This window comes from Mesoplodon mirus (genome assembly GCF_964341445.2).
Source record: "Mesoplodon mirus genome assembly, chromosome: 2".
NCBI lineage: Eukaryota > Metazoa > Chordata > Mammalia > Artiodactyla > Ziphiidae > Mesoplodon > Mesoplodon mirus.
The window spans coordinates 181,087,895-181,109,490 of NC_138977.1; positions in this window are offsets into that span (position 1 = coordinate 181,087,895).

The following is a 21,596-nucleotide window of genomic DNA, read 5'->3' on the forward strand; positions in this document are numbered from 1 at the left end:
GCCTCAGCACTGTTTCTGAACTCTGATTAGAGCTCGAATTGGTCCCTTCCACATACGTTCAATGATACTTGGTTCACACACAGGGCAGAGTTTCTGCAGGACCTGGGCATCTGGCTTTACCTCAAGTCTTATAGAAGCATTCCAGTGAATTTCACAAACCAGAGTAGGGGGACAGCTCTGCAGTAAAGCACTAAGGGCACCGAGCTGGCTGTGAAATGCTCCCCGAGGTGCGTACCTACAAAGGCTACTTCTGTACTTGCTGGCCTTTCCCCGGTGATGTTATTCCCCTCTCTTGCATCCCCAGTGGTCTCTCCCTCCCAAGCAGGGTCTCTGGCTAGCCCAGAGGGATGTTGCAGCCCAACATTCACTCACACAGTCCTTGCTGGTGATAGTCAAGCTTCTCTCACTCCAGGTATTGCCCATGTCCAGAGAGTAATCAACAACGACCACCCTAAAGCACAGAAAGGGCAGATGGTGACCCAAGAGACAGGATAGACACAATTCCTGTACTTGGCTCAATCTGTAGCCCTAGCTCTCCTCACGGTAATGGCTTTACACTTTAGGCATTTGGGGCTCCTCAAATGCAGGCAGCAGGGGTAAGGGGAGCCCAACCCCAGGCACTTTGGGCCATGAGTGCCCTTGCAGACCCCTCTTCATCCGCCAACAGCAGAGACTCGTGGGGCCTTGGTCCACCTGAGTCCTTCAGAAGCCTGACTGCTGTGGGGCAGCCCTGGTCTCAGGAGGCCTGGGATCCTTTTTCCCCAGGGGCTGGGACAGTCCATAGGCCACCTCCCTGTGAAGGTGAAAGCATGAAGCAGGTGGCCCCCTAGAAGCCCAGGCTGTGTCTATGCCCGGGATGGGAGGACAGAGTCTGTGCCTTGTTTGCTGGTGTGAGGACCCCAGAGCTGATGGAACCTGGCCACAGGCAGAATCATGGGGCAGGCATGGGGCTGGTCCCTCAGGGGTCGGTGAGGGCTGGATGCAGGCTGTGCGGGCAGGGGTCACTCAGCCTCTTGCAGCAGCAGATGCAGACAAGCAGCAACGGTATCACGACCAGGGATGGGATGAGTGTTGGATACAAGGGAGGATTGTTGGGAACTGGGCTCTGGGTGACAACCATGGGCACTGTGGTCTCCTCCTCTGCGACAACGGTAGTCTCTGTGGTGGTTGTCACGGCAGTTGTTGTCATGGTGACAGTGGTAGGCAGCGTGGTCTTCGTTGTCATCATTGCTGTCGTCCTTGCTGTCGTCCTCCTGGTCCTGACGGTGGTAGGCACTGTGGTCACTGTGGTTGTTGTCATGGTGACAGTGGTAGGCAGCGTGGTCTTCGTTGTCATCGTTGTTGTCGTCCTTGCTGTTGTCCTCCTGGTCCTGACGGTGGTAGGCACTGTGGTCACTGTGGTTGTAGTTGGGACAGCTGGGCGCTCCACAGTCTCATGCTGTACAGGGCACACATGCCAAAGTCCTGGGGTTGGCCTGGGTGATCTCTTCCCGTGAACCCAATATCCACTTCCCACACCAGACCTCACAGTTCCCCTTCTCCTCAGATTGCCTCATCCAGAGGGATCACAGAGGGGCGAGGAGATCATGGCTGGTACCTAGAGAGCCAGTGTGGAGCCCTGGGCCACAGACCCCACCACTGGCCCTGTTCTGAGACTCTCTTCAGGGCCCTGTCAAGGAAGCCCAGTCCTCTAAGGAGTGACAACACAGCCTTCACTGCCTCTCTTGGCTGAGAGCACAGGGGTTTTGTGAGGACCACAAAATGCTACGATACACAGATGGGTGAGGGAGGGGCTTCGGGGCCCCAGAGAGGTGTGGGTGCAAGAGCAGAGGCAGGACACCCTGCTCACCTCCCCGTAGCCTCCCTCCCCTACTTCCCCCCTCTGCAACCTCGGGCCAAGCTGACTATGCACTGCCACAGCTGCTTCCACCCTCCTGACCTCTGTGCCGGGGACCCCGACTTGGAAGGCCCAGGGTTCCTAGAGGCCCTGGACCCTGTCCCCTAGTACACACAGTGCCCCGGCCTCTCCTGCTCACCCCGGCTGGAATCCAGGATGGAGCCTTGAGCTCCCCACCACAAGGCCGGGGCCACGGGAGGTGACAAGGTGTGTCCAGGGTCGGCAGAGCCTCAGCACTGTTCCTGGACTCTGCTTAGGGCTCTAACTGGTCTCTTCCATGTGCCTTCAGTGACACGTGGTTCACAGAGAGAGCAAAGGTTTGCGAGGCCTGGACAGTAAGGTGACCCCCAGGTGCTCTTTTTAGGAGCACTCTCAAGGCACTACCCAAGCCTCATGGGGGTTCAGCTCCTGGAGGTTGGGCTAAGGGCTCCGAGCTACCTGTGAGATGCTGCTCAGGGGCCTGTCGGCACAGGCTACCTTTTGTGCCTACCTGGGGTGTTGTTCCCTTCACTTGCCTCCCCAGGGTGCAGGGTGTCAGGACAGCCTTAGATGCTAGAGTCTTACCCTGGTACTCGCACAGTTCCTGCTGGCGATGCTAATATTTTTGCTGATGAAGCTGACACCATGGTTCAGGCTAACTTCAACAAAGACCTCCCTAAAGCACAGAAGGGGCAGACAGTGACCACCAAGCCAGACAGACCTAGTTCTTACACTTGGCTCCAATTGTAGCTTACAATATCTCCTGACTGTAATGACTTTGAACATCAGGTATACAGGGCTACCAGAGAGCAGATGGCAGGGGTAAGGGGAGCTCATCCCAAAGTACTACGAGGTCAGCTTCTGCAGTGAAGGCTGACCAGGCAGTGAGGATCCCTGCGCGGGGTCAGATGTCCTCGTGGCCATGAACGAAGTGACTAGGGATGGCGGTATGATGTCACCATCCCGACTCCTCTGTATGTACAGAGTATGTGAATTTAGCTCCAAAAGGCTGCCTGGAGGAAAGGTACCATCCCTGGGGCACATCATCTCCTGCATCCTACACTCCTCAGCAGAGCCTGGGCCACAGCAGACCGCTGAGCACCTCCGGGGACCACCAACCAGGGCAGGTGTGAAGGATGCCCTCAGTCCTCCTGGAGACAGACATGTGCTGCCCCAGTAGAGGTGGCTTCCTAAATTTTTTACACCTCATGGTGGCAAAAACTGCCCACTTGGCCCCTGGGCTGGGCACTTACTGATCTGGCTTCTCTATCTTTACTCCTGGGCATGTTATACTGGTATCTTTCACAGACCTGGCTTTTATATCTGAAAGACAATCACATGAGAAGAATGTCAGTGGACTTGTCCACCCACCCGCCCCTCCCCTTCTGCCTGCCCTTGGAAGCAGAGCTACCACTTTGGCAGAAGCAGCTTCTCTTCTCTGCCTTCTTCTGACACCTACTGTGAACCAGGCACTGTCAGGGCTCTGGCGTTTAGTGGGAACAAGGCACGCAGAGGCCCTGCTCTCAAGGACCTGACATTTGTGGCACTGGAGAGGGAGACAGACAATAAAGTAACAAACAATGAACAAACTATGCGCCGGAGTGAAAAGTGCAGTGACATCAATAAGTAAGGGACAGGATAGAGAAGGGAGGGGAAGAGACAGCTGCTTAGGAGCAGGTGACCTGTCCTGTCCTTCAGAGACTCAATTTCTCTTTAAGGGAAAGTGAAATATTTATACAGGACATGATGGGATGTCTGGGATTTGCTTCACAATAATCAATGGTGAGAGTATGAGCACAACCAGATTGGCCAGGATTGGTAATTCCTGAAAGTAGGGGAAGGCTGCTTCAAGGGCATTATACGATTTTTGCTACTTTTGTGTATTATCGAAAATTCCCATTAAAGATAAGGTCTCTCTGAGGCAGTGTTCCTGGAGCTGAAAGCGGATGAGGGGAAAGGCAGGGAAAGGCAGGGAAAAGTCTGGGGAAGAGGGTCCGGGCTGTGGACACCTGTTCCGGGGCCTGAGGCATAACTAGCTGAGCTTGTGGGAAAGAGGTGAGTGAGGAGAGGGGGCGGGGCCTCGTGGGCCCTGGGAAGGGGTTTGGGCTTTATTCTGAGTTCAGTGAGTCTGTCGCGTGGTTCGCCAGGTTCGGGTAAGTTTGATCACAGAAGTGGCAGGGCCTGCAGGTGGACTGGATACGGGATGAGAGCAAAGAGGAGTCAAGGACGACGTGCCCGTCAGTGAGCAGAGCGCCTGGGCGGGTGGTGGTGACATTTATGGACACAGGGAAGCCTGAGGGGAGCAGGGCTTCTGTGTTCGTGCTTGTTCTGTAATTTTATGGGATCTGGGAGGTGGCACTCCGGAGGCTAGGACAGTCTGTAACTAGTAGCTGTGGAACCTTCTCCTCTCCTGAGCCCTAACTCTTTACACCCTTGTAAAAAAAGATGTAAAAAAAGATGGGAAGGCCCAGCTGCTTTGACTGCTGGCTTTCCTACCAGCTTTCTCCCCACCCTGCTCAAACGTCCCCAGGTCCCAGACTTCCCCTGTGAAAGTTAGAATCAATGGTCCCAGAGGGCTGCAGCACTTCTGACATCAGTGACTCGGGAGGAGAGTCCTTTCACTGGCCTTTTTCATGACAAAGGTTTCCCAAGGCCCTAGGAGCTAGGTCACCACTTCCTGGGGTCTGGAACCACAGCTCTGCGTCTGCTGCCCTGTGTGGACAGATGCTGGCCTGCACAGTTTTGCTGTGTAGGATGAAAGCAGGTTCTCTCCTAGACTTGCACCCATAGGGCCGTGATCAGAGGTTAGGGACGAAGTTCTACAGGAGGGGCCATGCCCAGGGCCACACCTCTAGGGACATGTTCCGGAGCGTCTCCCTGAAAGTGGAGATAGCTTTAAATGTTCTTCTTTTAAATTTATTCAAAAATAGGCTTGTCGTCTGTTGAGAAATATTCTCTCATTTTTACAAGACTGGAGTCTAGGTGTCACTACCTGGACACTTAAACTTCAAAAGCACACAGATCATAATCAAACGAAAGATTTTCCTCTTACATTCCTAATCTGTTAGTGTTTTTAGAGCCTCCTTTTAACTTAGGGGTCTTTTGGGGGGAACTAATATGTCTCATGAAGAAGGCTCTGCGTGACGCTTAATACTTTCCTCAATTCCACTTCAGTTTTTCTTAGCTATCATTCAGGAAAACTGGGGTTTACCAGCTGTATTTGAGATGTTACCGGCACTTATCTGTGGATTTGGAATCGGGGTAATGTCTTATTCTTTACTTTTTTGTACTTCCTGCTTTCTACTGTGTAGCATTGTTATAAACAACAATGTCTAATAATTTTTATTGCTGTTGTCTTTTTTGCCGCAGGTCAGGGCTATCCCTTACAGAATGGTTCATTTCCATGGAAAGGTTTTTGGATCTAACTCAACTGTCAGATTAGCTGTGAACTTCGGACGGTGTTAGTCCTTTGTTGGGACTGAAAATGAAAACTAATCACCGAGTATGGTTAGGGGCAAGGATCTGCATCTGAAGGATAGGATGGTTGGGATTAGTGTGAAAAAAATTCCAAAGGGGAGCAACTTACTTTCCATAGGCTGTTCACAATCCAGAACAGGGAGAGGGAGGTGACGGCAGGCACCCCACATACTAAGGGCCCAGAAAAGCATGGGTGACTGGAAAGTAGTTTCCAATATTAACGGATTAACTAAATACTTCACTTGCCACATTTAAAAAGCTTTGTCTTAGAATATGAAAACTTTACATACTAGCAACAGACAAAACGTATAGAAACCTTGATCAAAATATTTCTTCTTTATGCTTCTCTATGTTTTCTAAACTGTTTTGCCATGTGTTTTAATCAGAGGAAAATGTAATTAAAAAGAACCAAATCAATCCTCATCAGTGCATCAGGGCTCCTGGTGATAAACAGCCCTGTACGGCCACTCCTGGTCAGCCTTGACTACGTGCAGTGAGGTGGTCAGCAGAGGAGCCCAGGACTGTGGGATGAGCTCTCCCGTGTGAGATCCTGGTATGGTCCAACTCAGAGAGAAACACTCGTGATATCTAGAGTGGGAAAGCAATATAGCCATGGACCACAGGGGAACATCTGAACACATTTCCTGGAGGATAGGTTGAGTCCCACCTTCCTCAAGAGCTGTCATCTCAGTGAGGTCAAAGGCCCAGACTGGGCAATCACATCACCTATGCCTACTTTCCAGCTCTTTCTGAACCAGCTTGTGACCTTGGGCAAGCTCTTGAATTGACTCTGACTCTGGTTTCAGATCTACACAAAGGAATAACAATAGGTTTCTTTTGAGAATTAACTGGGATAGTGCATGTAAGGCACTTAGCACATTAGCAGATGTAGTAGGTGCTCAGTAAACATTAGCTCTCCACATCAATGTGTTCCTCAGTCCTAATCACTTCTGAAGTAGAAACCAAGAGATACCTAACTCCCTGAGGCCATCTACACACTATGTGGTGTGAGAGTGTGGCAATGGCAGAGCCCTGCGCATTCGATGCACCTGTGGAAGAAGGAGAGATGGCCCAGAGCTGTGTGGGGGCAGAGGACTCGCCCTGGGTTTACCAGATGGCCCTGGAGTGAACAGTGTCACTGAACATAATATAATCATATTAAGTCAATGCATCAGGGGAGGGTTGAGAAGGAAGGGAAAGTCCCACTGTCCCCAGGCACTCTGTGTGGGAGATCAGGCCCACCTCAGCACTGAGGACACATCTGCTTCCCCAACTGTGTGCTTCCTCAGGCCTCTCACCCTTCCTGGAAGGACACCTGGTGCCTATTTCCAAACAGTAGCTTTACATATGTGATAGGGCTTAGTTAGTACACCTACCATACTGGCCCCATTTCACAGTACAGATAATAGAGGCTGAGAGCAGAACACTCATTAGGTCAAGATCACACATGAAATGTGGGCCAGAGCCAGGATTCCGGGGCTCAGGCCTGGCAGTTGGCATCCTCTCTCAATCCCAGGTGACCACACGGTCCTGGGAGAGCTCAGTGCACCTGGCCCAGACTCAGGGCCCTGGGGCCACCTCCACTTCCCACCAGCAGACTCGTGAGATTCAAGTCCTTGTCTCTCAAGGGAAGTGAGGGCCGAGGAAGGTGTGGGGGGAGTGTAGCAGTGAGGACAGACCCAGCACCCCCAACCCAGCCTTGAGAGGTGCCCTCCCCGACCCAAGACGCTCTTGATGTGCTGGGGAATGATCACTTCCTGGCCTGAGATGAAGGGAGCAGTGGCCAGGCTTCCCAGCCAGGTCCCTCCTTCCTTTGTCCATGCTGCCTCTGTCCTCACAGTGTCCACAGTGAGTGGTGAGCAAGGGCTTCGACGGCCTAGCCGGCTCAGGGAACGCAGTGTGGTGTGGGAAGCGTGTCACTAGGCGGCACCAAGGGGGTTACTTAACAAACAACTGCTTGTCGCTGAACTTAAATCTACAAACAACTTCATCCTTCTTCTTTGGAAGAAGGGTAGGAAGAGTATCAGGACCTTGGATCGGGGGCAGGGTTTGGCTCAAGACTAAGAAAGTAAACTGAATCTTGCTGCGCCATTTTGTATATGTGTGTAGGGAGAGATGGTCTGGAAGGGACCATTATTAGAAAACTTCCTCTGGGGATGAGAAGGCGGTGGGGCAGAGAGACACGGTCATTTCACAGAAGGTTACAGTAAACAAGAATGACTGCTTCTGCTACAAAAACACTGAGATTTTTGGTCAACTGAGCCTTTGAGAATTTTCTGCATTGTATTGTGCTGAAGTGCAGAAACATGTGGATTCACTGAAACGAGCAGCAGACTGAGGTTTTAGAAGGCAGTAGCTCCTACAAGTTCAACCCCAGACTCCACTGTTCACATTCTGAGCACGTTCACATCCACAGGCCTGACTGCAATTCCAGGCCAGGCTGAGGAGTTTGGAAACAACCTCCCTGTGGATCGGGAACTGGAAGGAGGAGAGAGACGCTGTGCACCTGTGCTGCTGGGAACCCCCTCTCCTGCGGCTTCTGTTTTCCAGCACAGCGTGGTGAAGAGGGTCTGGGCAAGGTTCTGTCTGAGCAGAACACGGGGTGGTCTGCAGTGAGCAGACGAAAGGCTTATGTCTGCACATTCAGGGCTGGGGTTGGGGGCCGACTGTGGTCTGCAGGGTCGGTAGGTCCCAGCTGACACCCCGTCACTTAGACCAAGATTAACTTTAAGCCTGGGACCAGAGCACTGAGGGCTTCAAGAAAGGAATGAGGACTCACTCCTGCACCTACTGGAATACTGGGGTATCCACAGAAATCCTCAACACTAGGTCTCCAGGACAAAGGTTGGGAGGGACAAGGTCAAATGGGATGGGGGCAGAGGAGGGGGAGGGGTCACGTCCACCAGGCACAGTTACGGGCTCCCAGCCCCTCTCAGGATGAGCAGGGCTGATTTCAGGCAGCTCTGGCTGCTGCCACTTACTCTCTGGGTGGTCCTGGCAAGTCCCCTGATGTGTCAGGCCTCAGTTTTGCCTCCAGCACACAGGTCAGTCACTGTGAGCCACAGACTGCTGGGCGGACTCGAGAGCTGGCATTGCAGGGGCCTGGCAGGGCCCTGGGCAGCTATAAGGCCCCCTAATCCGTCACTCTGCCACTTCCCCAACCTGAGCTTCGAACAGTGGCCCTGGGAATGGGACCATTTCAGAGAGGCGCTCAGCGCCCCTGCCCTTACCTCGCTGGGCAGGAAGGCCATAGCTGGCATCTTCCCTTGGCCCACCCTCTTGTCTCTCGCCTCCCTCTGCTTCAGCCCTCTGTCTTGCTCTGTCCCTCCTGATCCTGAGTGAGCATCTCTGGGTGGCTGTCTCCACTGTTGAGGGCATAAGGCTGGGGTGGGGCTCTTATGACTAGAAAGGGGCTGGTTCTGGGAGAGGCTCCAGGAGAATCAGGTGGCAAATGGGGCTTCTGTGCAATCACGGCTGGGACTCAGAGCTCGATTCAGACCCAGAACTGGGAGCTCAGCGGCCAAAGGAGCCCTGACACCACTGTCACCAGAGAGGTCACCTCAGGTCCCGGATCCGCGCGGGCTCCAAGGCCTAAGGGTGGCTGAGCTGGCGTCCACGTAGACGCCCCTTCCCGGGCCCTCGAGGCTCTAACGGCCCTCCGCGGCGTTCCAGTGGCCGCCATTCTTCTCGCCCTGCCACGCCCGACGCCCAAAGGCGCCACGTCCTCGGTGGCCTGCCGGGGGCTTCGCCTAACCCCTGCAGCGTGGGGTCAAGAGACCCGGCGGTGGGCGGGATCTGGGCTCCGAGGGGCCGCCGCCATTAGGTCGCGGCGGTGGGGGTGGGGGAGCAGTTCGTTGCTGCTTCCAGGCTCGCGCCCTGTCAGTTGGCGGCTGCGGCGAGGGCTCTGGGGCTCGGCAAGACGCAGCCTGAGCCTGTCCCGGGGGCCCCCCAGTTCACCTGCCGACCAGAGGCCGGAGGGCCTGGAGGGCCCCGGGCTAGAAAGCCACGATCCGCTTCTTACCGCGCTCTCTGCCGGAACTCCCAATTACTTCTTACATCAACTCAGCGACTCCACAGTGAAGGGATGTTTAAGAGATTGGCAGATGGTTGACTGAACCTTAATCTCGCAGTGCAAACACACCCTGACTATGCACGGCCACAGCTGCTCCCACTCTCCAGACCCCTGTGCCGGGGACCCCGATTTGGAGGGCCCAGGTGTCCCAGAGGCCCTGGACCCTGTCTCTTTGTACACAGTACCCCAGCCTCTCCCGCTCATCCCGGCTGGAATCCAGCATGGAGCCTTGAGCTCCCCACCACAAGGCCGGGGCCAGGGGAGGTGACAAGGTGTGTCCAGGGTGGGCAGAGCCTCAGCACTGTTTCTGAACTCTGATTAGAGCTCGAATTGGTCCCTTCCACATACGTTCAATGATACTTGGTTCACACACAGGGCAGAGTTTCTGCAGGACCTGGGCATCTGGCTTTACCTCAAGTGTTATAGAAGCATTCCAGTGAATTTCACAAACCAGAGTAGGGGGACAGCTCTGCAGTAAAGCACTAAGGGCACCGAGCTGGCTGTGAAATGCTCCCCGAGGTGCGTACCTACAAAGGCTACTTCTGTACTTGCTGGCCTTTCCCCGGTGATGTTATTCCCCTCTCTTGCATCCCCAGTGGTCTCTCCCTCCCAAGCAGGGTCTCTGGCTAGCCCAGAGGGATGTTGCAGCCCAACATTCACTCACACAGTCCTTGCTGGTGATAGTCAAGCTTCTCTCACTCCAGGTATTGCCCATGTCCAGAGAGTAATCAACAACGACCACCCTAAAGCACAGAAAGGGCAGATGGTGACCCAAGAGACAGGATAGACACAATTCCTGTACTTGGCTCAATCTGTAGCCCTAGCTCTCCTCACGGTAATGGCTTTACACTTTAGGCATTTGGGGCTCCTCAAATGCAGGCAGCAGGGGTAAGGGGAGCCCAACCCCAGGCACTTTGGGCCATGAGTGCCCTTGCAGACCCCTCTTCGTCCGCCAACAGCAGAGACTCGTGGGGCCTTGGTCCACCTGAGTCCTTCAGAAGCCTGACTGCTGTGGGGCAGCCCTGGTCTCAGGAGGCCTGGGATCCTTTTTCCCCAGGGGCTGGGACAGTCCATAGGCCACCTCCCTGTGAAGGTGAAAGCATGAAGCAGGTGGCCCCCTAGAAGCCCAGGCTGTGTCTATGCCCGGGATGGGAGGACAGAGTCTGTGCCTTGTTTGCTGGTGTGAGGACCCCAGAGCTGATGGAACCTGGCCACAGGCAGAATCATGGGGCAGGCATGGGGCTGGTCCCTCAGGGGTCGGTGAGGGTTGGATGCAGGCTGTGCGGGCAGGGGTCACTCAGCCTCTTGCAGCAGCAGATGCAGACAAGCAGCAACGGTATCACGACCAGGGATGGGATGAGTGTTGGATACAAGGGAGGATTGTTGGGAACTGGGCTCTGGGTGACAACCATGGGCACTGTGGTCTCCTCCTCTGCGACAACGGTAGTCTCTGTGGTGGTTGTCACGGCAGTTGTTGTCATGGTGACAGTGGTAGGCAGCGTGGTCTTCGTTGTCATCATTGCTGTCGTCCTTGCTGTCGTCCTCCTGGTCCTGACGGTGGTAGGCACTGTGGTCACTGTGGTTGTTGTCATGGTGACAGTGGTAGGCAGCGTGGTCTTCGTTGTCATCGTTGTTGTCGTCCTTGCTGTTGTCCTCCTGGTCCTGACGGTGGTAGGCACTGTGGTCACTGTGGTTGTAGTTGGGACAGCTGGGCGCTCCACAGTCTCATGCTGTACAGGGCACACATGCCAAAGTCCTGGGGTTGGCCTGGGTGATCTCTTCCCGTGAACCCAATATCCACTTCCCACACCAGACCTCACAGTTCCCCTTCTCCTCAGATTGCCTCATCCAGAGGGATCACAGAGGGGCGAGGAGATCATGGCTGGTACCTAGAGAGCCAGTGTGGAGCCCTGGGCCACAGACCCCACCACTGGCCCTGTTCTGAGACTCTCTTCAGGGCCCTGTCAAGGAAGCCCAGTCCTCTAAGGAGTGACAACACAGCCTTCACTGCCTCTCTTGGCTGAGAGCACAGGGGTTTTGTGAGGACCACAAAATGCTACGATACACAGATGGGTGAGGGAGGGGCTTCGGGGCCCCAGAGAGGTGTGGGTGCAAGAGCAGAGGCAGGACACCCTGCTCACCTCCCCGTAGCCTCCCTCCCCTACTTCCCCCCTCTGCAACCTCGGGCCAAGCTGACTATGCACTGCCACAGCTGCTTCCACCCTCCTGACCTCTGTGCCGGGGACCCCGACTTGGAAGGCCCAGGGTTCCTAGAGGCCCTGGACCCTGTCCCCTAGTACACAGTGCCCCAGCCTCTCCTGCTCACCCCGGCTGGAATCCAGGATGGAGCCTTGAGCTCCCCACCACAAGGCCGGGGCCACGGGAGGTGACAAGGTGTGTCCAGGGTCGGCAGAGCCTCAGCACTGTTCCTGGACTCTGCTTAGGGCTCTAACTGGTCTCTTCCATGTGCCTTCAGTGACACGTGGTTCACAGAGAGAGCAAAGGTTTGCGAGGCCTGGACAGTAAGGTGACCCCCAGGTGCTCTTTTTAGGAGCACTCTCAAGGCACTACCCAAGCCTCATGGGGGTTCAGCTCCTGGAGGTTGGGCTAAGGGCTCCGAGCTACCTGTGAGATGCTGCTCAGGGGCCTGTCGGCACAGGCTACCTTTTGTGCCTGCCTGGGGTGTTGTTCCCTTCACTTGCCTCCCCAGGGTGCAGGGTGTCAGGACAGCCTTAGATGCTAGAGCCTTACCCTGGTACTCGCACAGTTCCTGCTGGCGATGCTAACATTTTTGCTGATGAAGCTGACACCATGGTTCAGGCTAACTTCAACAAAGACATCCCTAAAGCACAGAAGGGGCAGACAGTGACCACCAGGCCAGACAGACATAGTTCTTACACTTGGCTCCAATTGTAGCTTACAATATCTCCTGACTGTAATGACTTTGAACATCAGGTATACAGGGCTACCAGAGAGCAAATGGCAGGGGTAAGGGGAGCTCATCCCAAAGTACTACGAGGTCAGCTTCTGCAGTGAAGGCTGACCAGGCAGTGAGGATCCCTGCGCGGGGTCAGATGTCCTCGTGGCCATGAGCGAAGTGACCAGGGATGGCGGTATGATGTCACCATCCCGACTCCTCTGTATGTACAGAGTATGTGAATTTAGCTCCAAAAGGCTGCCTGGAGGAAAGGTAGCATCCCTGGGGCACATCATCTGCTGCATCCTACGCTCCTCAGCAGAGCCTGGGCCACAGCAGATGGCTGAGCACCTCCGGGGACCACCAACCAGGGCAGGTGTGAAGGATGCCCTCAGTCCTCCTGGAGACAGACATATGCTGCCCCAGTAGAGATGGCTTCCTAAATTTTTTACACCTCATGGTGGCAAAAACTGCCCACTTGGCCCCTGGGCTGGGCACTTACTGATCTGGCTTCTCTATCTTTACTCCTGGGCATGTTATACTGGTATCTTTCACAGACCTGGCTTTTATATCTGAAAGACAATCACATGAGAAGAATGTCAGTGGACTTGTCCACCCACCCGCCCCTCCCCTTCTGCCTGCCCTTGGAAGCAGAGCTACCACTTTGGCAGAAGCAGCTTCTCTTCTCTGCCTTCTTCTGACACCTACTGTGAACCAGGCACTGTCAGGGCTCTGGCGTTTAGTGGGAACAAGGCACGCAGAAGCCCTGCTCTCAAGGACCTGACATTTGTGGCACTGGAGAGGGAGACAGACAATAAAGTAACAAACAATGAACAAACTATGCGCCGGAGTGAAAAGTGCAGTGACATCAATAAGTAAGGGACAGGATAGAGAAGGGAGGGGAAGAGACAGCTGCTTAGGAGCAGGTGACCTGTCCTGTCCTTCAGAGACTCAATTTCTCTTTAAGGGAAAGTGAAATATTTATACAGGACATGATGGGATGTCTGGGATTTGCTTCACAATAATCAATGGTGAGAGTATGAGCAAAACCAGATTGGCCAGGATTGGTAATTCCTGAAAGTAGGGGAAGGCTGCTTCAAGGGCATTATACGATTTTTGCTACTTTTGTGTATTATCGAAAATTCCCATTAAAGATAAGGTCTCTCTGAGGCAGTGTTCCTGGAGCTGAAAGCGGATGAGGGGAAAGGCAGGGAAAGGCAGGGAAAAGTCTGGGGAAGAGGGTCCGGGCTGTGGACACCTGTTCCGGGGCCTGAGGCATAACTAGCTGAGCTTGTGGGAAAGAGGTGAGTGAGGAGAGGGGGCGGGGCCTCGTGGGCCCTGGGAAGGGGTTTGGGCTTTATTCTGAGTTCAGTGAGTCTGTCGCGTGGTTCGCCAGGTTCGGGTAAGTTTGATCACAGAAGTGGCAGGGCCTGCAGGTGGACTGGATACGGGATGAGAGCAAAGAGGAGTCAAGGACGACGTGCCCGTCAGTGAGCAGAGCGCCTGGGCGGGTGGTGGTGACATTTATGGACACAGGGAAGCCTGAGGGGAGCAGGGCTTCTGTGTTCGTGCTTGTTCTGTAATTTTATGGGATCTGGGAGGTGGCACTCCGGAGGCTAGGACAGTCTGTAACTAGTAGCTGTGGAACCTTCTCCTCTCCTGAGCCCTAACTCTTTACACCCTTGTAAAAAAAGATGTAAAAAAAGATGGGAAGGCCCAGCTGCTTTGACTGCTGGCTTTCCTACCAGCTTTCTCCCCACCCTGCTCAAACGTCCCCAGGTCCCAGACTTCCCCTGTGAAAGTTAGAATCAATGGTCCCAGAGGGCTGCAGCACTTCTGACATCAGTGACTCGGGAGGAGAGTCCTTTCACTGGCCTTTTTCATGACAAAGGTTTCCCAAGGCCCTAGGAGCTAGGTCACCACTTCCTGGGGTCTGGAACCACAGCTCTGCGTCTGCTGCCCTGTGTGGACAGATGCTGGCCTGCACAGTTTTGCTGTGTAGGATGAAAGCAGGTTCTCTCCTAGACTTGCACCCATAGGGCCGTGATCAGAGGTTAGGGACGAAGTTCTACAGGAGGGGCCATGCCCAGGGCCACACCTCTAGGGACATGTTCCGGAGCGTCTCCCTGAAAGTGGAGATAGCTTTAAATGTTCTTCTTTTAAATTTATTCAAAAATAGGCTTGTCGTCTGTTGAGAAATATTCTCTCATTTTTACAAGACTGGAGTCTAGGTGTCACTACCTGGACACTTAAACTTCAAAAGCACACAGATCATAATCAAACGAAAGATTTTCCTCTTACATTCCTAATCTGTTAGTGTTTTTAGAGCCTCCTTTTAACTTAGGGGTCTTTTGGGGGGAACTAATATGTCTCATGAAGAAGGCTCTGCGTGACGCTTAATACTTTCCTCAATTCCACTTCAGTTTTTCTTAGCTATCATTCAGGAAAACTGGGGTTTACCAGCTGTATTTGAGATGTTACCGGCACTTATCTGTGGATTTGGAATCGGGGTAATGTCTTATTCTTTACTTTTTTGTACTTCCTGCTTTCTACTGTGTAGCATTGTTATAAACAACAATGTCTAATAATTTTTATTGCTGTTGTCTTTTTTGCCGCAGGTCAGGGCTATCCCCTACAGAATGGTTCATTTCCATGGAAAGGTTTTTGGATCTAACTCAACTGTCAGATTAGCTGTGAACTTCGGACGGTGTTAGTCCTTTGTTGGGACTGAAAATGAAAACTAATCACCGAGTATGGTTAGGGGCAAGGATCTGCATCTGAAGGATAGGATGGTTGGGATTAGTGTGAAAAAAATTCCAAAGGGGAGCAACTTACTTTCCATAGGCTGTTCACAATCCAGAACAGGGAGAGGGAGGTGACGGCAGGCACCCCACATACTAAGGGCCCAGAAAAGCATGGGTGACTGGAAAGTAGTTTCCAATATTAACGGATTAACTAAATACTTCACTTGCCACATTTAAAAAGCTTTGTCTTAGAATATGAAAACTTTACATACTAGCAACAGACAAAACGTATAGAAACCTTGATCAAAATATTTCTTCTTTATGCTTCTCTATGTTTTCTAAACTGTTTTGCCATGTGTTTTAATCAGAGGAAAATGTAATTAAAAAGAACCAAATCAATCCTCATCAGTGCATCAGGGCTCCTGGTGATAAACAGCCCTGTACGGCCACTCCTGGTCAGCCTTGACTACGTGCAGTGAGGTGGTCAGCAGAGGAGCCCAGGACTGTGGGATGAGCTCTCCCGTGTGAGATCCTGGTATGGTCCAACTCAGAGAGAAACACTCGTGATATCTAGAGTGGGAAAGCAATATAGCCATGGACCACAGGGGAACATCTGAACACATTTCCTGGAGGATAGGTTGAGTCCCACCTTCCTCAAGAGCTGTCATCTCAGTGAGGTCAAAGGCCCAGACTGGGCAATCACATCACCTATGCCTACTTTCCAGCTCTTTCTGAACCAGCTTGTGACCTTGGGCAAGCTCTTGAATTGACTCTGACTCTGGTTTCAGATCTACACAAAGGAATAACAATAGGTTTCTTTTGAGAATTAACTGGGATAGTGCATGTAAGGCACTTAGCACATTAGCAGATGTAGTAGGTGCTCAGTAAACATTAGCTCTCCACATCAATGTGTTCCTCAGTCCTAATCACTTCTGAAGTAGAAACCAAGAGATATCTAACTCCCTGAGGCCATCTACACACTATGTGGTGTGAGAGTGTGGCAATGGCAGAGCCCTGCGCATTCGATGCACCTGTGGAAGAAGGAGAGATGGCCCAGAGCTGTGTGGGGGCAGAGGACTCGCCCTGGGTTTACCAGATGGCCCTGGAGTGAACAGTGTCACTGAACATAATATAATCATATTAAGTCAATGCATCAGGGGAGGGTTGAGAAGGAAGGGAAAGTCCCACTGTCCCCAGGCACTCTGTGTGGGAGATCAGGCCCACCTCAGCACTGAGGACACATCTGCTTCCCCAACTGTGTGCTTCCTCAGGCCTCTCACCCTTCCTGGAAGGACACCTGGTGCCTATTTCCAAACAGTAGCTTTACATATGTGATAGGGCTTAGTTAGTACACCTACCATACTGGCCCCATTTCACAGTACAGATAATAGAGGCTGAGAGCAGAACACTCATTAGGTCAAGATCACACATGAAATGTGGGCCAGAGCCAGGATTCCGGGGCTCAGGCCTGGCAGTTGGCATCCTCTCTCAATCCCAGGTGACCACACGGTCCTGGGAGAGCTCAGTGCACCTGGCCCAGACTCAGGGCCCTGGGGCCACCTCCACTTCCCACCAGCAGACTCGTGAGATTCAAGTCCTTGTCTCTCAAGGGAAGTGAGGGCCGAGGAAAGTGTGGGGGGAGTGTAGCAGTGAGGACAGACCCAGCACCCCCAACCCAGCCTTGAGAGGTGCCCTCCCCGACCCAAGACGCTCTTGATGTGCTGGGGAATGATCACTTCCTGGCCTGAGATGAAGGGAGCAGTGGCCAGGCTTCCCAGCCAGGTCCCTCCTTCCTTTGTCCATGCTGCCTCTGTCCTCACAGTATCCACAGTGAGTGGTGAGCAAGGGCTTCGACGGCCTAGCCGGCTCAGGGAACGCAGTGTGGTGTGGGAAGCGTGTCACTAGGCGGCACCAAGGGGGTTACTTAACAAACAACTGCTTGTCGCTGAACTTAAATCTACAAACAACTTCATCCTTCTTCTTTGGAAGAAGGGTAGGAAGAGTATCAGGACCTTGGATCGGGGGCAGGGTTTGGCTCAAGACTAAGAAAGTAAACTGAATCTTGCTGCGCCATTTTGTATATGTGTGTAGGGAGAGATGGTCTGGAAGGGACCATTATTAGAAAACTTCCTCTGGGGATGAGAAGGCGGTGGGGCAGAGAGACACGGTCATTTCACAGAAGGTTACAGTAAACAAGAATGACTGCTTCTGCTACAAAAACACTGAGATTTTTGGTCAACTGAGCCTTTGAGAATTTTCTGCATTGTATTGTGCTGAAGTGCAGAAACATGTGGATTCACTGAAACGAGCAGCAGACTGAGGTTTTAGAAGGCAGTAGCTCCTACAAGTTCAACCCCAGACTCCACTGTTCACATTCTGAGCACGTTCACATCCACAGGCCTGACTGCAATTCCAGGCCAGGCTGAGGAGTTTGGAAACAACCTCCCTGTGGATCGGGAACTGGAAGGAGGAGAGAGACGCTGTGCACCTGTGCTGCTGGGAACCCCCTCTCCTGCGGCTTCTGTTTTCCAGCACAGCGTGGTGAAGAGGGTCTGGGCAAGGTTCTGTCTGAGCAGAACACGGGGTGGTCTGCAGTGAGCAGACGAAAGGCTTATGTCTGCACATTCAGGGCTGGGATTGGGGGCCGACTGTGGTCTGCAGGGACGGTAGGTCCCAGCTGACACCCCGTCACTTAGACCAAGATTAACTTTAAGCCTGGGACCAGAGCACTGAGGGCTTCAAGAAAGGAATGAGGACTCACTCCTGCACCTACTGGAATACTGGGGTATCCACAGAAATCCTCAACACTAGGTCTCCAGGACAAAGGTTGGGAGGGACAAGGTCAAATGGGATGGGGGCAGAGGAGGGGGAGGGGTCACGTCCACCAGGCACAGTTACGGGCTCCCAGCCCCTCTCAGGATGAGCAGGGCTGATTTCAGGCAGCTCTGGCTGCTGCCACTTACTCTCTGGGTGGTCCTGGCAAGTCCCCTGATGTGTCAGGCCTCAGTTTTGCCTCCAGCGAGCACACAGGTCAGTCACTGTGAGCCACAGACTGCTGGGCGGACTCGAGAGCTGGCATTGCAGGGGCCTGGCAGGGCCCTGGGCAGCTATAAGGCCCCCTAATCCGTCACTCTGCCACTTCCCCAACCTGAGCTTCGAAGAGTGGCCCTGGGAATGGGACCATTTCAGAGAGGCGCTCAGCGCCCCTGCCCTTACCTCGCTGGGCAGGAAGGCCATAGCTGGCACCTTCCCTTGGTCCACCCTCTTGTCTCTCGCCTCCCTCTGCTTCAGCCCTCTGTCTTGCTCTGTCCCTCCTGATCCTGAGTGAGCATCTCTGGGTGGCTGTCTCCACTGTTGAGGGCATAAGGCTGGGGTGGGGCTCTTATGACTAGAAAGGGGCTGGTTCTGGGAGAGGCTCCAGGAGAATCAGGTGGCAAATGGGGCTTCTGTGCAATCACGGCTGGGACTCAGAGCTCGATTCAGACCCAGAACTGGGAGCTCAGCGGCCAAAGGAGCCCTGACACCACTGTCACCAGAGAGGTCACCTCAGGTCCCGGATCCGCGCGGGCTCCAAGGCCTAAGGGTGGCTGAGCTGGCGTCCACGTAGACGCCCCTTCCCGGGCCCTCGAGGCTCTAACGGCCCTCCGCGGCGTTCCAGTGGCCGCCATTCTTCTTGCCCTGCCACGCCCGACGCCCAAAGGCGCCACGTCCTCGGTGGCCTGCCGGGGGCTTCGCCTAACCCCTGCAGCGTGGGGTCAAGAGACCCGGCGGTGGGCGGGATCTGGGCTCCGAGGGGCCGCCGCCATTAGGTCGCGGCGGTGGGGGTGGGGGAGCAGTTCGTTGCTGCTTCCAGGCTCGCGCCCTGTCAGTTGGCGGCTGCGGCGAGGGCTCTGGGGCTCGGCAAGACGCAGCCTGAGCCTGTCCCGGGGGCCCCCCAGTTCACCTGCCGACCAGAGGCCGGAGGGCCTGGAGGGCCCCGGGCTAGAAAGCCACGATCCGCTTCTTACCGCGCTCTCTGCCGGAACTCCCAATTACTTCTTACATCAACTCAGCGACTCCACAGTGAAGGGATGTTTAAGAGATTGGCAGATGGTTGACTGAACCTTAATCTCGCAGTGCAAACACACCCTGACTATGCACGGCCACAGCTGCTCCCACTCTCCAGACCCCTGTGCCGCGGACCCCGATTTGGAGGGCCCAGGTGTCCCAGAGGCCCTGGACCCTGTCTCTTTGTACACAGTACCCCAGCCTCTCCCGCTCATCCCGGCTGGAATCCAGCATGGAGCCTTGAGCTCCCCACCACAAGGCCGGGGCCACAGGAGGTGACAAGGTGTGTCCAGGGTGGGCACAGCCTCAGCACTGTTTCTGAACTCTGATTAGAGCTCGAATTGGTCCCTTCCACATACATTCAATGATACTTGGTTCACACACAGGGCAGAGTTTCTGCAGGACCTGGGCATCTGGCTTTACCTCAAGTCTTATAGAAGCATTCCAGTGAATTTCACAAACCAGAGTAGGGGGACAGCTCTGCAGTAAAGCACTAAGGGCACCGAGCTGGCTGTGAAATGCTCCCCGAGGTGCGTACCTACAAAGGCTACTTCTGTACTTGCTGGCCTTTCCCCGGTGATGTTATTCCCCTCTCTTGCATCCCCAGTGGTCTCTCCCTCCCAAGCAGGGTCTCTGGCTAGCCCAGAGGGATGTTGCAGCCCAACATTCACTCACACAGTCCTTGCTGGTGATAGTCAAGCTTCTCTCACTCCAGGTATTGCCCATGTCCAGAGAGTAATCAACAACGACCACCCTAAAGCACAGAAAGGGCAGATGGTGACCCAAGAGACAGGATAGACACAATTCCTGCACTTGGCTCAATCTGTAGCCCTAGCTCTCCTCACGGTAATGGCTTTACACTTTAGGCATTTGGGGCTCCTCAAATGCAGGCAGCAGGGGTAAGGGGAGCCCAACCCCAGGCACTTTGGGCCATGAGTGCCCTTGCAGACCCCTCTTCGTCCGCCAACAGCAGAGACTCGTGGGGCCTTGGTCCACCTGAGTCCTTCAGAAGCCTGACTGCTGTGGGGCAGCCCTGGTCTCAGGAGGCCTGGGATCCTTTTTCCCCAGGGGCTGGGACAGTCCATAGGCCACCTCCCTGTGAAGGTGAAAGCATGAAGCAGGTGGCCCCCTAGAAGCCCAGGCTGTGTCTATGCCCGGGATGGGAGGACAGAGTCTGTGCCTTGTTTGCTGGTGTGAGGACCCCAGAGCTGATGGAACCTGGCCACAGGCAGAATCATGGGGCAGGCATGGGGCTGGTCCCTCAGGGGTCGGTGAGGGCTGGATGCAGGCTGTGCGGGCAGGGGTCACTCAGCCTCTTGCAGCAGCAGATGCAGACAAGCAGCAACGGTATCACGACCAGGGATGGGATGAGTGTTGGATACAAGGGAGGATTGTTGGGAACTGGGCTCTGGGTGACAACCATGGGCACTGTGGTCTCCTCCTCTGCGACAACGGTAGTCTCTGTGGTGGTTGTCACGGCAGTTGTTGTCATGGTGACAGTGGTAGGCAGCGTGGTCTTCGTTGTCATCATTGCTGTCGTCCTTGCTGTCGTCCTCCTGGTCCTGACGGTGGTAGGCACTGTGGTCACTGTGGTTGTTGTCATGGTGACAGTGGTAGGCAGCGTGGTCTTCGTTGTCATCGTTGTTGTCGTCCTTGCTGTTGTCCTCCTGGTCCTGACGGTGGTAGGCACTGTGGTCACTGTGGTTGTAGTTGGGACAGCTGGGCGCTCCACAGTCTCATGCTGTACAGGGCACACATGCCAAAGTCCTGGGGTTGGCCTGGGTGATCTCTTCCCGTGAACCCAATATCCACTTCCCACACCAGACCTCACAGTTCCCCTTCTCCTCAGATTGCCTCATCCAGAGGGATCACAGAGGGGCGAGGAGATCATGGCTGGTACCTAGAGAGCCAGTGTGGAGCCCTGGGCCACAGACCCCACCACTGGCCCTGTTCTGAGACTCTCTTCAGGGCCCTGTCAAGGAAGCCCAGTCCTCTAAGGAGTGACAACACAGCCTTCACTGCCTCTCTTGGCTGAGAGCACAGGGGTTTTGTGAGGACCACAAAATGCTACGATACACAGATGGGTGAGGGAGGGGCTTCGGGGCCCCAGAGAGGTGTGGGTGCAAGAGCAGAGGCAGGACACCCTGCTCACCTCCCCGTAGCCTCCCTCCCCTACTTCCCCCCTCTGCAACCTCGGGCCAAGCTGACTATGCACTGCCACAGCTGCTTCCACCCTCCTGACCTCTGTGCCGGGGACCCCGACTTGGAAGGCCCAGGGTTCCTAGAGGCCCTGGACCCTGTCCCCTAGTACACAGTGCCCCAGCCTCTCCTGCTCACCCCGGCTGGAATCCAGGATGGAGCCTTGAGCTCCCCACCACAAGGCCGGGGCCACGGGAGGTGACAAGGTGTGTCCAGGGTCGGCAGAGCCTCAGCACTGTTCCTGGACTCTGCTTAGGGCTCTAA